The sequence below is a fragment of the Mus musculus genome, chromosome 14 (genome assembly GCF_000001635.26).
Source record: "Mus musculus strain C57BL/6J chromosome 14, GRCm38.p6 C57BL/6J".
Classification (NCBI taxonomy): domain Eukaryota; kingdom Metazoa; phylum Chordata; class Mammalia; order Rodentia; family Muridae; genus Mus; species Mus musculus.
The window spans coordinates 47,568,813-47,581,618 of NC_000080.6; the positions used below are offsets into that span (position 1 = coordinate 47,568,813).

A 12,806-nucleotide genomic window follows, 5' to 3' on the forward strand; every position below is an offset into this window, starting at 1 on the left:
TAAAAGCTGTGGAATTTGAAGAAAATCTTTTAACGCCTCTGCCCGACTTTGTCTTGGTTGGGGATATACTTGCTATACCTCCATAACCAGAGAGGGTTGAGCAAAAACCTCCCATAGCAGGCTAACACTCCCGACATCAGTAAAAACAAACAAACAAACAAACAAACAAACTGAAGATGTAAATCAAAGATAAATGTGGGGTTTTTTTCTTTTCTTTTCTTTTTTTTTTTTTTTTTTGAGACAGGATAGCCCTGGCTGTCCTGGAACTCACTCTGTAGACCAGGCTGACCTCGAACTCAGAAATCTGCCTGCCTCTGCCTCCCAAGTGCTGGGCGCACGCCCGGCGATAAATGTTTTTGAAATCAGCTTTTAATGGATAGTGCTTCTACGTAGCCTCCATTTCCCTCGAGTTCCAGTCCTCCTGTGGCAGCCTCGTGAGCTAACAGATTTCAAGCGTGTAATCACAGAAATCTAGCTGTAAGCACAGCCAGAAAACTGAGTTCTATTGGCTTCTGTCCTTCCCTCTCCTCTGGGTCATGTTCTAAGAGAATTTGAACTCGATAGTTAGGATTTCCTCCTAAGATTCTTCAGAAAGGATTTTCTCTTAGCGCGGGTCGCTTGCGTGTAGCAGCAGCCGCTCCGGTCACCGTCACGAGGGGCGGGCAGCGGCGGGGTCGACAGCTAGTGGGGTGCAGCGCTCGCCAGTGGTCGCGATGAGTTTACCCCTCAATCCCAAGACTTCTCTCAATGGACTGACAGGAAAGCCAGTGATGGTGAAACTTAAGTGGGGCATGGAGTACCTGGTCTCCATGGATGGCTACATGAACATGCAGCTTGCAAATACAGAAGAGTACATAGATGGGGAGCTGTCTGAACATCTAGGTGAAGTTCTAAAAAGGTGTAATAATGTCCTCTACATCAGAGGCATTGAAGAAGAAGAGGAAGATGGGGAAATGAGAGAGTAGCATCTTGGAGGATTTTATATATATTCTATACAATAAAGATTTGGGTGGTTTTTTTTTTTTTTTTCAAAAAAAAAAGATTCTTCAGAAAGAGGAGGTTTATATCAGAAAAAAAATTTTTTTTGATATGCCTCTAAACCATAGAAGGGAACAGAAGTAAAGCCGGAGGTCCAGTTGGACCAATGATTCTCAAGAATGGCTTCATCAGGGTGTCCACTGATAAGGTCTGAACTCTTTCTCCCAAGTCACACTGCCAGCACTCAGAGCTGCCTGCTGGGTACCAACTGATGTTTTCCTCACACTCCACCTTGAGACTGAAGTCTGCCTTAGAAAGGACAGGGTCAGTAGCCATGTAGGGCCTAGAGCCTGGGTTATAGGAGCCAGTTGCCTATAATCAAAAGTTGGTGACTACAACCTGGCTAACTTTGCCCCTTCTCCAGGGTCTGTTTAAATACAATTGGGATTAGAAGAGTAATCAAAAAAAGAAAAATAAAAAAAATCAAGCCAGGGCTACACAGAGAAACCCTGTCTTGAAAAACAAACAACAACAACAAAAAACAAAAAAACAAAAAAATCAAACTCCCTGTATCATTTTCCAAATAGTTTCCCCTAAACTTGAACAGTTTTTGAAAGTTTAAAATTGGCTAGACCATGTTTTTAAAACAAGGCAAAACCCAAACAAAAACAATAACCTTTTAGTGTGTGAATAACTTGGAATATCTGGAGTCATAAGACCCATCCTTCAGAGATACAGAGCTAGAAAGGAATCCAGAAGGAAATATGACAGTGGTTACCTGATTTAGCTCCAGGCCTAATGAGGGAGAAGATCCAAAAGGAGGACCAACCAGAACTCAGGATCATGGATGAGCTGTACAGCTTTTATTAAAGAATAACACAAGCTGGGCGTGATGGCGCATGCCTTTGATCCCGGCACTCAGGAGGCAGAGGCAGGCGGATCTCTGAGTTCGAGGCCAGCCTGGTCTGCAAAGTGAGCTCCAGGACAGCCAGGGCTACACAGAGAAACCCTGTCTTGAAAAACAAAACAAAGGCCGGGCGTGGTGGTGCACGCCTTTAATCCCAGCACTCGGGAGGCAGAGGCAGGCGAATTTCTGAGTTCGAGGCCAGCCTGGTCTACAGAGTGAGTTCCAGGACAGCCAGGGCTATAAAGAGAAACCCTGTCTCGAAAAAAAAAACCCAAAAAAAAAAAAAAACCAAAAAAAAAAAAACAAACAAAACAAAAATAAATAAATAGATAGATAAATAAATAATTTTTTAAAAATGTGTTTGCTATCTCACTCTGAGACAGGGTTGGGATGTGGAACAATCAAAGGGAACCTGCAGTAAAGACTGAATTGATATGTTAATGAAAAACTGGGTATTTGGTCTGCAAAACATGAGCTATCCAGAGAGTTTTTACAATAGCAAGAGAAAGCTGTCTGGAAGAGAACATAGGCTGCCAACTCGTAACCCACAATTTGACCTGAGTCATTTGTTTCACCACTCTCAAACACCCCTTCTCTTAGGAACACCCTCTGTAAGCCAAGCATGCTAGTAATTAGGAGGAAATGAGAGTACTATTATGTGACTTGTTTAAAACATAGTCACATAATTCATGGTCCAAAACCCATTCCTCGGACTGGAAAGATGGCTCAGTAGTTAAGAGCTGAGTTAATTACTCTTCCAGGGGTTCTGAGTTCAATTCCCAGCAATCACATGGTGGCTCAAGACCCTCTGTAATGAGATCTGATGCCCTCTTCTGGTGTGTCTGAAGACAGCTACAGTGTACTTATGTATAATAGCAAATACATCTTTAGGCCAGAGCGAGCAGACTATATTTGGAATGAACTACAATCCAGAATTGGAAGGCTCACCAGTGACCCTTATCTGGAGGCTTGGAGATAGAAGTTTCTGATCTGGATCTTGGTATGGAGATCTTGAGGCATAGTGGCTATGGATTCCAGAAGATTAAATCTCTGAGTTCAAGGTCATCGGGATTAAAGATGTGGTGGAACACACCTTTAATCTGGGCTACACCTTCTGCTGGAGAGAACATAAGGACATTGGAAGAAGGGAGTCTTGCTCTTGCTCCTTCGCCTGCTTGCTGCGTGGGACTGAGTAACTGCTAGATCCTTGAACTTCCATTCACAGCTACTACTGAACCATTGTTGGGAATTGGGCTGCAGACTATAAGTCATCAATAACTTCCTTTATTATATAGAGACTACCCATAAGTTCTGTGACTCTAGAGAACTCTGACTAATACAGTACTCTTAACTGCTAAACCATCTCCCCAGCCCCCAGCTAAGAATTCTTAAAGGAGCTGGGCGTGGTGGCCCACGCCTTTAATCCCAGCTCTCGGGAGGAAGAGGCAGGTGGATTTTTGAGTTCAAGGCCAGCCTGGTCTACAAAGTGAGTTCCAGGATAGCCAGGGCTACACAGAGAAACCCTGTCTCGAAAAACCAAAAAAAAAAAAAAAATTCTGAATTCTTAAAGGGCCAGTTGACTAGCTCCTGGGAATCCTTTAAAGGTCCAGGTGCACACTAGAGTGGTGTACTAGGATATATCAAAACTTCATGTTTAGAGGGTGAACCAAACCTCTGCAACCAATAAAACTGTAGCAGTTCTTGGTGGACCTCTAGCAAGGAGGGGACTCTTCCAAAGGGTATGGAGATTGATCGGGTGCGTGGGGGCCTGCAATGGGGCAGAGTTGACCCCGAATCTCTCTCTCTTAAAGATTTATTTAATGTATATGCACACATTGTAGCTGTCTTCAGACACACCAGAAGAGTGTATTGGATCCCATTACAGATGGTTGTAAGCCACCATGTGGTTGCTGGGAATTGAACTCAGGACCTTTGGAAGAACAGTCGGTGCTCTTAACCTCTGAGTCATCTCTCCAGCCCTACAACCCCGAATCTCTCAAGCACACACTTTTTATTCAGTTTAAGGGTAGGCCTTGATAACAACAAGGGTTGGTTTAAACCCATTGTTGGCCCAAGCTGACCTTTTCATTCCCCGATTTAGAAATGGTAATTAGCCTCTCCCTTCTGGAGAGGCAAGTGTTTCATGACCTTCCCTAAGCAGCATTGTTGGCCCTGGGTGAGGTGAGGTCTTAGTCAACAGAAGAGGGAACTGAAACATTCTTGGTCCTTAGCTGCACCTGCCTTGCAGTGGAGGCTTCCTTGTAAAGCTTGTTTTCCGGGGTCATTCTGGGAAGGGAGTGTTCCTCACAACCTTACAACCTTCTAGCAGAAGGTCCCCAGCGTGCTACTCTAGCAAGGACTTTCAGCGGTCATCTTTTGTTCTCTAAGGTCACACATTCCCACAGGTCTACTTCCAAAACCTTCTCCGACAGTGGCAAGCACAAGGAATTCCTGATTAGAGATGTGTTGCTTACTCTGTGTGTCTGTAAATAAAGGAGAGTGAAGGAGAGAAAGGGAGAGGAACAGAGACCCTTCAGTAGAGACTAATTATCAAAAACCCACTGGTTTCTTGGACAGTTCAACCTTAAGTCATCTTCCAGCTTCACACACCACCTCACCTCTGACCCCTGACCTCTACACCCCTGACCTCTCCACATCCACAATAACACAAAGTACCCTCCCTGTTCAGAGTCCCATAGCACAGAGTGGTTTTTGCTCTGTAGCCATGACTATAGTTCATAACAATCATTGACAGATTGTCTTTATTTTAGTCAGTGCAATCCACAGGGGTAAGGGATTAAGGCTGTAGTCACCCTAGCATCTATGACACAGTACTCACCTGGAATACTTAGTCCCTGCGTTTTAGTTGGTTGACAGGTATTTATCCACATGTTTTTGAATTAAAAAAAAAAAAGAAAGGCAACTGCTCATAGTAAGCTATAAAGAAGACTGTGACATAGATTGATAGAGAAGGTAGCAAGGGAGAGGCTGGGATAGTGACGTGGCTCTGTGGCAGGGCACTTGCCTAAGAGATGTGAGGCCCTGGGTCCACCCCCTGGACATAACTGTCTATGTTTATTGCGGTTTGAATATGCTTGGCCCAGGGAGCAGCTCTATTAGGAAGTATGGCTTTGTTGGAGGCGGTGTGTCACTGTGGGTGTGGGCTTTTAGACCCTCATGCTAGCTGCCTAGACAACAGTCTTCTGGTAGCAGTCTGATCGAGATGTAGAACACTCAGCTCCTCCTGAGCCATGTCTGCCTGGATGCTGCCATGATTCCTGCCATGATGATAATGGACTGAAGCAGCTCTGAACCTATAAACCAGCCTCAGTTAAATATTGTCCCTTATAAGAGTTGCCTTGGGGGCTGGTGAGATGGCTCAGTGGGTAAGAACACCCGACTGCTCTTCCAAAGGTCCGGAGTTCAAATCCCAGCAACCACATGGTGGCTCACAATCATCTGTAACGAGATCTGACACCCTCTTCTGGTGTGTCTGAAGACAGCTACAGTGTACTTACATATAATAAATAAATAAATCTCTAAAAAAAAAAAAAAAGAGTTGCCTTGGGAGCTGGAGAAATGGCTTAGTGGCTAAAAGCACTGACTGCTCTTCCAAAGGTCCTGAGTTCAATTCCCAGCAACTACATGGTGGCTCGAAACCATCTGTAATGGGGTCTGATGCCCTCTTCTGGTGTATGTGAAGATAGCTACAGTCTATTCATATACATAAAATAAATAAATAAACCTAAAAACAAAAACAAAAAACGAGTTGCCTTGGGCCTTTTTTCTCTCTTTTCTCCCTTCATCTCTGATGTCCCTTTGCCCCCTTCCACCACAATAAACTTCTCTCACGTGGAACTTAAAAAAAAAAAAAAAGAGTTGCCTTGGTCATGGTGTCTCTTCTCAGCAATGGAAACTCTAAGACACTTAGAAACCTAGTGAAAAGTTCCAGCTCAGGAACTTTGGGAAGGTCGTGGAACACTTGCCCCTCTGGAAGGGAGAGGCTAAATAACATGCCTCAGACCACAGGGTGGGAACTGATCTGCGGGTGGAGACACATTCCACAGGACTGGACCACTGCCCACCTTCAGACAAGTGAAGTCCTTGTCACCTCATTCCCTAACGACCAATCAGTTTAAAGGTTGCACTGTTCCACCAAGCAGATTGTGCCTAGTTGCTGATGCTCTATTCCGCCCCTGAGAACCATATAAAAACTCGCCTAAATGGGCACCAGGGGTCGCCACCTCTCCTTCGGGTCTGGGACGACCTCAGTGCACTGGAACAATAAATTCCTCTTGCTTTTTGCATCGATCTCAGCTCCACGTGGTTCACTCAGGGGGTCCCCGGTAAGCTAAGGCTCTCCGCTGGAGTCTTACACTAACACTCAGGAGCTGAGGCAAGGAGACTGCCTAAGTTACATAGCCAGACCTGATTTCAGACCTAAACACAGAGCAAGGGTATACCTTCATTAGATGTTGAAATGCAAATTCCACACCCTAAATTAAGTGAATTTGAGGTTTTAACATAAGACACACTTGACCTGATCATGTATGATGTATGAGTGTCATATTTCCCTCAAGACATTTAAAGAGGGCTGGTGAGATGGCTCAGTGGGTAAGAGCTCCCGACTGCTCTTCCGAAGGTCCAGAGTTCAAATCCCAGCAACCACATGGTGGCTCACAACCATCCGTAAAGAGATCTGACTCCCTCTTCTGGAGTGTCTGAGGACAGCTACAGTGTACTTACATATAATCAATAAATAAATCTTTTAAAAAAAAAAAAGACATTTAAAGAGTTGAAAAGAAACCTCTTTGTCTGCTGAGAACAGTATCCTTACGGCCCCCAATGTGAAGAACACACACTAAACTAGAAATCCATATCTTGTGGAAGAATGCCTGTTAGAGAGCATCTGAGGGATGCCAGAAGGAGACCAGAAACAATCTCTTGAGCACAAAGTGCAGCTTCCAGCCAGACAACACAAAGACGGCTGAGTTCATAGAATAGGCCACCTGGGAACAGGAGATTGGCGTGGGACACTTCAAGCTGTGTAGGCAGGTAGCTGACTCTGATCTTGCCCTCTGACGGTTTTGTTTTTCAAAGGGTTAAAATGGTGACAAGTGACCTTTACTGTCAACTCTAATACATCTGTGTGTTGGTGAGAAAGAAAGGGAAAGAAGCAGGAGGAATTGCACTCAACACATTGAGCCTCAAGTGGTCTGAGAAGAGAGCCGGAAGCAGTCTAAGACAGCCATGGAGCTCAGAGTGTTCTGAGAAGGGAGGATGGAGGTCTGTGGCTCGAGAATCTGGAAGATAAGAAGGCTGTATTCACTTTTTTTTGTTGGTTTGTCTTTTGTTTTGTTTTGTTTTGGTTTTGGTTTGTTTGTTTGTTTGTTTTTGTTTTGCTTTTCGAGACAGGGTTTCTCTGTGTAGCCCTGGCTGTCCTGGAACTCACTCTGTAGACCAGTCTGTCCTCGAACTCTTGAAATCAGAAATCTGCCTGCCTCTACCTCCCAAGTGCTGAGATTAAAGGCCTTCGCCACCACGGCCCGGCTTGTATTCACATATTTTAAAATGGAAGGTGTACAGGAGATATGTACAGGAACGTGCTGGAGAGATGGCTCAGCAGTTAAGAGCATCTGCTATTGGACCCAAGTTCAATTACCCAAGTTCAGTATGTACGTGGAAGCTCACAATGGTCTGTAATTCCAGCTCCTGGGGATCTGGCACCCTCACACAAACATACATGCAAGAAAAACACCAGTGCACGTAAAGTTAAAATAAACAATTAAAAATATGAAACATGTATTATGAGTTTACAAACTATCCCTACCTACCTAGGTTGAAGAAGAAAACACAGGAGGGGTGTTGTATATTGCACCAGGAGGGGATGGAGCTGCCCTCAGAGCTCAGACTTCTGAAAAAAAATTGCCAGATCATATTAGAAGAGGGAAAAAAAGAAACACACACACACACAGAGAGAGAGAGAGAGAGAGAGAGAGAGAGAGAGAGAGAGAGAGAGAGAGAGAAAGAGAGAGAGAATGGCTCACATTAAATCTCAGAGTGAATTGTAGTTTAGCGGTAAGAAAAGACCAGCCACTTTCACCTTCTGTTGGGATGGGGTGGGGTTGGAAAGGAAAGCAAAGGAAGTCCCTCCCACTGTCCCTACCCACTTGATTGAACAGTCTCACTGTTCCTTCTCCCGAGAGGTTAAAGGTTGAAATGAAAAGACTTAACTGATCAAGGCTGTAAAAGCATCTTCCATCCTGCATTTGCTCCAGTACTTTGGACCAGATGTGTATCCAGGAGTAGAGGGTGTGGTGCTGTTCTCTAAAGCCCTCGCTGCCCTTGCTGAGGGCTGAGCTGAGAAGAGGGAGCCACTCTGGCTGCGGGGCCAAACAGTTAGGATTAAAGAGGCTAGAAAGGTTAGAATGCTCTCCTGGGATGGGGATATGGTAAAGACAGCATTGTTGTGGCAGCTATAGCTGCACAAAGGCTCCCAAATATACACAACTCCTGGGGTAGTCTTGACCATGCTGCTGTTGGCAGAATGTGGACTTAGAACGCTGGACTAGAAAAAGCGGTTAAACCCTTTAATTGAGACTTAATGGGCATATACCCCTTAATGGACCTCCATGAGCATGGAGGACAGAGGTACTGAGAGCAATGTAGACTATGACAGCCTGGCTCACCAGGGCTCAGAGGAGAAGAATACTGCTTACATGGCCTAGAGACCATTCTTGTGATATTTTGAAGGATATGGCTTCTTTCTGCCCTTGCCCAAAAAATCTGCCTGGGGTTAAACTGGATTAGTGGCAGCAGCAGAGGAAATTTCAAGACAGGCTGGTATTGACTCTTGTGTCATGTTTGCTGGCTACTCTTACACAGATCTATAATGAAAAGAAGCAAGCTGATCAAGGAAAGATACAAAATGTATAGGAGGAGAAGAAGAAAAAAAAAAAGCTGGGTGTGGTGGCGCACACCTTTAATCCTAGCACTCAGGAGGCAGAGGCAGAGGCAGGTGGGTTTCTGAGTTTGAGGCCAGCCTGGCCTACAGAGTGAGTTCCAGGACAGGACAGGCTACATAGAGAAATCCTGTCTCGAAAAACCAAAAGAGAGAGAGAGAGAGAGAGAGAGAGAGAGAGAGAGAGAGAGAGAGAGAGAGAGAGAGAGAGAGAGAGAGAGAGAGAGAGAGAGAGAGAGAGAGAGAGGGAGGGAGGGAGGAAGGAAGGAAGGAAGAGAGAGAGAGAGAGAGAGAGAGAGAGAGAGAGAGAGAAAGAAAGAAAGAAAGAAAGAAAGAAAGAAAGAAAGAAAGAAAGAAAGAAAGAAAGAAAGAAAGAAAGAAAGAAAGGGAGGGAGGGAGGGAAAGAGAGAAAGTTTAAAGAAAAGCCAAATGCTACACCAAATGATAGGAGTGGTGACCTCAGGATAAGACCCCACCCAGCTAAGCTTCTAACTTGTAAAAAGTAATTAAATAAAATCATAAGCAGTGAGGAAAGTGGTCAGCAGCAGAACCAGGGAGCCTTGTGCCAACCCCAGCAAACAGCAGGACTTGGCAGGGAGCCTTGTGCCAACCCTAGCAAACAGCAGGACTTGGCAGCTTTGCCGTAGAGTCAAAGATTCAAGGGCTTACGGAATCTTCCATCATGGCTAAGAAGAACCACTGAGGTCAGGCATGTGTCAGGAGTGTCCTTTCATGGAGGCTCAGGCATGTGTCAGGAGTGTCCTTTCATGGAGGCTCAGAGAGGCCATTTTGTGCATCTGAGAGGGTGAGGCCTAGATTACCCTGTGGATCCCAAAATGTGGAAGTCAAGTCGCTAATGTCATGTGATCTCTGCTGAGGAAGGCTGCTAACACGTTTGGAAACAGCTAAAGGGAAAGAAATATGTTGCGGTCAACAACGCTGAAAGGGGTTGGAGATTTGAAGAGCACTTTGACGTCAGATGTAGAGATACAGAATTTGAAAAATTCCCCTGCTTGCTTTAAGTCTTGTTTTGGTCCAGGATTCCCTCACTAGGCTTCCTTCCCTCCGCTTTTGGAATGGTAAGACATGCTTTCTGCCATTGTGTATAGGAAGTTATCGATCTGCTTTTTGATTTTGATTTCACTGGAGTTAAAGTTAAGAGATTGCCTTGAGTCTCTGAAGAGTCTTTAAACTTTTACAGTGTTGAGACTGGGATAGACTATGGGGACTTTTGGAACTGGGTTGAATGCATTTTTGCATTATGATATTGCTACAAGCCTATAGGGGTCAGGGAATGGAATGTGAAGGTTTGAATAAAGATGGCCCCCATAGACTCATAGATGTGAACGCTTGGTCTCAAGTGAGGGGCACCATTTGAAAGGATTAGGAAGTATATCACTGGGAGTGGGCTTTGAGGTTTCAAAAAGCCCATAGTCTGTCTTTCTGTCTCCCTTCCTCCCTCCTTGCTAACTATAGATTCAGATGCTAACCTCTCAGCTACTTCTCTAGCACTATGCCTGCCTGCGTGTGGTCATTATTATCTGCCATGACGACTATGGACTAAACCTCTGAAACTGTAAGGCAGTCCCAACTAAGTACTTTAGTTTGTAAGAGCTGTTGTTGTTACGGTGTCTCTTCACAGCAGCAGAACACTGACTAATACACATGTCACTTGAATCATTACCTGTAAATGTATCTTTTATTTGCCTGATGTGATTGTTATCTCGGAGGCTTAGTGCTGAGTGAACTCACTCTTTCTAGCTCTTTCTGAACTCTGGCTAACTGGATCAACTCAGCTGTGATTCAGCTCTACTCCAAGTTCATTGATTCCAACTGGCTTCTTGCTTCTGACTGAATTGCTCTGCTGGGTCTCAAACTAACTCGGCAATCTGTTCTAATCTTCTGGCTCCTTCTCCTCTGGCTTGTTCTGTCTTCACCTGCGTCTAGCTTTTTCTCTCTACAAACAACCTGTCTCTGTAAAACTGTCCTGGTAAAAACTGCCTCTGAACTCCACAAACTGCACTGCCATCTGTTGAACTGCGGAGAACTCAACCCCCCTGTGCTGCCTCTCAACTCAGTGACTTCACTGAACTGACTGACGGGAACTCAGAAATCTGCATGCCTCTGTCTCTTGAGTGCTGGGATTAAAGGCATGTACTACAACACCTAGACCTAATCTTTTTTGTACCTAGAACTTGATCAGTACCAGGCTGGTCTCTCAAAGATCTGCTTGCCTCTGGCCCCTGGAATTAAAGGGTTGTCTGTGAGAGATCAAATCTTTTGGGTTGAGACTCCATCTTAAAGAACCTGACCTAAGGTTGAACTCAAGTTAATTAACAGGCTGGTATCTAGCACCAGTTTCCAGGTTACCTCCCAACAAGACCTGCATCTAGTATCAGTTTCCAGGTTGCTCCCCAGCAAATCTGTACCCTCAGGTTACAAGCCCGCCCCTGACACTTCACTTCCTAACAACCACCAATCAGGAGGAAAACAGAAGTTAAGTTTATAGTTAGGCTCTCAGCACCAGCCAATTATGTTAAAGGGTGTAATTGCCCACCAGTCTGATGTGTACTAGGCTAGATACCCCTTTTTTTCCCTCTATAAATGCTTACCTAAAACTGGGCTTGGGTGTTGGGAGCTATTAAGACAACTCTTGATCTCTGAATTGGGCCTCTCCCACCGAGAAGAAAAAGGGGTCAAAAGCGGGCCACGGACACATGGATTCCGGGAACCACGGGAGGTTCCAGCCCTAGGTCATCACCGATGTCCTGACCACACCCTGATACCACCAAGTTCTTGCTTCCCCGTGTAGCTGCCAAAAGAAAGAATTTCTATTGCCCCCCTCCCATAAGTACTTCTCCTTTTGCTTGTATTGCCCCACCCCTCCCACTGATAAGTGTCTGTACTTCCCCTTTTGCTTGTGCATTTAAGCCTTAGACCTTTTTCAATACATTAGGGTCCTGATACAACTTCAGAACGGTTTCCGTGTCCTTACTCTTACAAGACCCTCGTCTCTCTCTACCCCCCATTTGGTTATTAGGAGGAGGTCCCCTCGAGATCCTCGAATAACTGGACCTGCTGGACGGGTCACTTGGGACCCTCTCCTGTTCTCACCATCAGAGACAGTGGTGTGGCCCAAGCTCAGGCTTGGATAAGGAGACCCTAGTGTGATTGGATCAGATTCGGTTCCTTGGGGTTCACGAACGTCTCCTGGCACAACATCTGTATTCTAGCCAGAGTAGCTGTTGCTGGATTAAAATTCCTCTACAAAAACCTCTTGTTAGATGCTTACCATTGATACCCAATTTTAAACAGTGCTGAAGTACACATTGCTGCCTATGTCTGGAACAGTTGTCCCGTGTTTGCTTAGGAATTGGTGTTTCTGGGATCAGAGACCTATAGACAATAGAAAGGCCCCAGGGTTCATTTAGATACATGCAAAGAACTCAATGTAAAAAATCAAGAGCCTGGGGCAGAGAACATCCTTCAGGAAGTGTCGTTTGGATACTGACTGGTGGTTTGAAAAAGAACTTACCTTACACTGAAATAAGAGTCTAGACCTGCTCTATGCAATTAATTTAAATATTATTTGTGCTTGACAGGCACGGTAACCAGTGGCTACCCTTGGGTACCAGGACTACAGGACACTCCCAACACACAGAGCACACTCTAGACAAATCAAAAAGTCACAATTCTTTCTCAATACAATGTAAGACCTAAAAAAAAAAAAGCAGGAGCAAAATGGAGGTTAGCATTACATCATGTACTGTAAGGGCTGATGCCTTCCTAAATGTGTTTGCTTGGCCCAGGGAGTGGCACTATTAGGAGGCCTTGTTGAAATAGGTGTGGCCTTGTTGGATTAGGTGTGTCACTGTGGGTGTGGGCTTTGATACCCTCATCCTAGCTTCGTGGAAGCCAGTCTTCTAGCAGCCTTCAGATGAAGATGTAGAACTCTTCATT

At 45.0% G+C, this 12,806-nt stretch overlaps 1 pseudogene; it reads left to right on the forward strand.

The window, feature by feature from the left end:
• Gm6616 (predicted gene 6616) lies at positions 597–1,024 on the forward strand (annotated as a pseudogene).